The sequence below is a fragment of the Octodon degus genome, unplaced genomic scaffold, assembly GCF_000260255.1.
Source record: "Octodon degus isolate 3935 unplaced genomic scaffold, OctDeg1.0 scaffold00146, whole genome shotgun sequence".
In the NCBI taxonomy this organism is placed as follows: Eukaryota; Metazoa; Chordata; class Mammalia; order Rodentia; family Octodontidae; genus Octodon; species Octodon degus.
In genome coordinates, this window is record NW_004524722.1 from 4739386 (window position 1) to 4743306 (window position 3921).

Below are 3921 nucleotides of genomic sequence, written 5' to 3' on the forward strand. Positions count from 1 at the left end.
CATCGCTTTGGGAAACAACTGCCTCCAATAGCGCATGTCCTCATGGCTGACGTCTACCTGCTTCTCCCCCCGGTGCTGAACCCTGTGGTCTACAGTGTCAGGACCAAGCAGATTCGCGTAGGGATTCTGCGCACGTTCCGGCTTGCCAGGAAGTTTTAAGGAACTTGCTTATTCTCCCACTGAAAACAAACCTGAAACAGAAGGTACTCTGCCTTGGGCATGATGAGCCTGAAGGTACACTACCCAGATCCTACCTCCCAGAAGAAGTGCTAGCCACTGGGAGTGCTTCTTCCAGTAGAACACTTTGAATTCCTAATAACTTCAGGGATTGCTTCACCTGGGGCAACATGCTTTTTCCAAAGCCATCATCCATTAAAGGACAATGGGTGACAAGGCCATAGGAGCTTCATGCTCTCAGCCCAGTGAAGAAAACTTGAGCTGGAAAATTTTAGTTTCTGAATTTCCTGTGAGGTTGGACAAGTCTATCCTCAGACCTGATTTGCGGTTCTAGTTCTCCTCTGGCCAATCTTATCTAATTTCATACTTCTTCTTTGCAACGATTCTCTATTTTAAATATAATGTGCAGTGAACTTCACCTTTGAGTGTATCTCTCAGAGATCTCTGTAGTGAGATGTTCCCCAGCAATCCCATGACATAGAGGGAGGGCAAAAGAAACATCTTTAAGGATGCCCTATTGTTGTCTGCTGGGATTGGACATGAATTCAAGAGGACATGCCCTTGCTGTTTAGCTTTCTAAGTCTCTATCAAGTCATTCCAGTATATGAGGCTAGAAGAATGGAAATGGCTCTAATGTTTTGAAGAAAATATTTGTGATTTGTGTGCTTAATATTTTTATTCTGTATGTACTCTTCTAGTAGTGTGTTAGACGCTCAGAAAAGTTTAAAACTTTAAAGTAAAGCCTAGTTGTTTAAAAAATATTTTTAGAATATTTAAAGGAATACTAGGCTACCATGTTATTCAGCCTCCACCCAGAAGCAAAATTCATGCAGCAATTTCTACAGGGTTTATTAATAGCTGCCTAAACCCTTATTAGTTTTGTCAGGAAGTTAACTTAAAGAAAATGTAAAAGAAACTTTAAGTGTATACTAGAGTTTGGGGGGCATGTTTTATAAAGAAGGAAATTTGGAAGAAGGGGGAGGTCCTCCCCAAGCCAGATACAGACTGCATTGGAGAATCTCACCTGTCAGGACACTGGATGAAAATGAGTGCATTCAGACAGGAAAGATACAGCCCTATGAGGAACGTGTGGGCTAATGCTGGCAACTAAAATCCTCTTTTAGAGCTAAGAAGCAAGAAACAGTCCTCTACGATGCAAGTGTGTTGAATTTGGCAGAGAAGGAAAAATCAAGAGTGAAAAAAAATGGACATTTTTTGAAGTACAGATGGACAGGAAATCATGGCTTCAACTAATAACACTGGAAATACCAACTTCAGATTACAGACAGACCATGGCTGGGAAATCACCCAGTATAATAACTGCAAGATTCAAGAAGAGTTTTGCTAGGGGGACTGCTGCAATTTGGTGGGCTGAATGTCACTTAATATATCCCACACTTGCTTCTGCTCTCTGCATGGTAAAAACAAGAAAATTCAAACCACGTACTTAGGAGCATCTACTATAAGTGGCCTTGTAGCATCCTCTACTGGTCAAGATAAATATCATGCTACTTCTAGAGGTAGAAAATGATCATTTTGTCTGGTTCCATTCTCCCAAAGGAGACAATAAGGACCCTGTTTGAACCTGGGGGAAAACCAATGCATAACAGCTACCTTTGGTAGAATAAACATTGATAAAGTGATGACCTTAGTTTTATATTTGAATACAGGCACTCACAAGTTTATTTTGTTTTATTGTTTGTACCAGGAATTGAACTTGGGACCTTGTGCTTGCCAGGTTGGCTGGATAAAAAACTATGTAGAATTTGCTTTTGTGGATGATCAAGGAATATATCTGATATCATTATGTGGTTCTCTCAGAATCAGTTACTGGATAAAGTATTACCCCTGCACCTTCAGGTTGCCTTCCTCATACTACAAAATGTGCGTCTGAGAGTGTTTAGGGTCTTTTTGTTCAGTTAAACTGCACAATATTTTTTTACCCCTACCTCAATCCTTGATTTTCTTTCATTACTATAATTTTATGTGAAGCTTTGTTACAGGGTACTGTCATTCCAACACTTTAAGAGCTATCTTACTTCACATAGCTGTGATCATTTTTTGGTATTTGTATTTCTACATTAAGATGTATGTGAAATATTTAATTTCCACAAAATCTTAACTTTAATTTATGAGACAGTTTGGAGTGAATGACCATATTAAAATAAATATTTTAATTGACATTGTAGATTATTTATTTTTTTTTCATAGACTAGAACTGCTTTTATTGTGGCCCACAGGTGTTGGTATGTTATACTGACATTTATTGTTTCAATTTAGGAAGTAGATTATTTATTTATTTATTTATTTTGTATTTAGGACAGGGTGTACAGGGTCTCACTGTGTAGATCAGATCTTAGTGATCCTCCTGTTTTCAGCCTCCCAAGTGCTGGGATTAGAAGTGCGTGCCACCACGCCCTGTCTCAATCACCCTCTCAATGTGCCCTGGGGGTGGGGCCAGCACAGCAGGCCAGTTGATCAAACTCCCACCTCTGTGTCTGCCTAAGCAGGTGCTTTAATCCACTATGCTATTTGGCTGCCCCTAGGATCTCTTGATTGAATTAAATAATCTTAAACTTCTTACAAACTTCGTTGAAATTTTCTGTGTAGAAATCTTGCAAATGATTCATTAATTTCTTATTCTATACTGTTTATACCTGTATACATTTATACTTTAAAATTTAGTTTCTATATATTGTTGTTCTGTTTTGGTGAGAAATATATGTATTTTGCCTGAAGCATTAACTTGTTGGATCTTACGACTTGTCTTTAGAGTATTTCACATTTGTTAGTATGTCACAAATGTTATCTGTGATAAGAAGAAAGTTTTATTTCCTTCTAATCTTTCTGTTTTCTCTCACCCAGTTCTATCAACCACATCTCTAGAAAAATTTCTTTTACAGTCTCTGGGAATATTGATTAATATTTTTAACTAAGATTGATATTTATTATAGTTCTAAAAATAAATCAAGAAAACTATCTGCTATATCCAACTTAATGGATTATAAAATGGAATTTAGTCAAATATGTTTCTTATATATCTAGATTATAATTTTCAATTGTAAATTATTGGTATGATGTAAACTATTATTTTCTCTTTTTTTTGAATGCAGTGAACATTTTTCTGTGAATTTTGCATGTAAAATGTATTTGATGTCCATGTTAAGCTCAAAAGAGGAATAGAATGCTTGTATATTTGTGTGTACATATCAGTAGACTAGATTTGTTAACTTTTTTTTGGTTTTGATTTTGTATTCAACTTTATGGGGTCATAATGGTCTTATTTTCTTTGATATTCTCTTCCCAGTTTGGAATACATATTATGATTGACTCAGAAAACTTTCTATGAAACCCTCTCTTTTTTATATTCTCTAGAAATACATGTACAGGTTTTCTGTCATTCTTGTTAAATGCTTCAGATGATTCTTAAAGAATACAATCATTTTTATGAATAGTATCTTTATGTGGGGCTTCGGTCTTCACAATTTTTAAATACAAGTATTAAGAAAGACATAAATTCTTGATGATTTATAATACTCTGATTTAAGATAAATGCTTCTGGTTTTCTCTGTCTTAAATATCAATCTGCCTTATTTTCTTAAACTCAACCATATGTTTAAAAGTTTGAATACAACTTCAATGCCAATTATTTGCTATTCTATGATTCTTTCTGTTTGTTTTTATCTTTTTACTTAGTATTTAATTTTAACTTTTAACAAAAGTTTATGAGACTAAAGGCTAGCT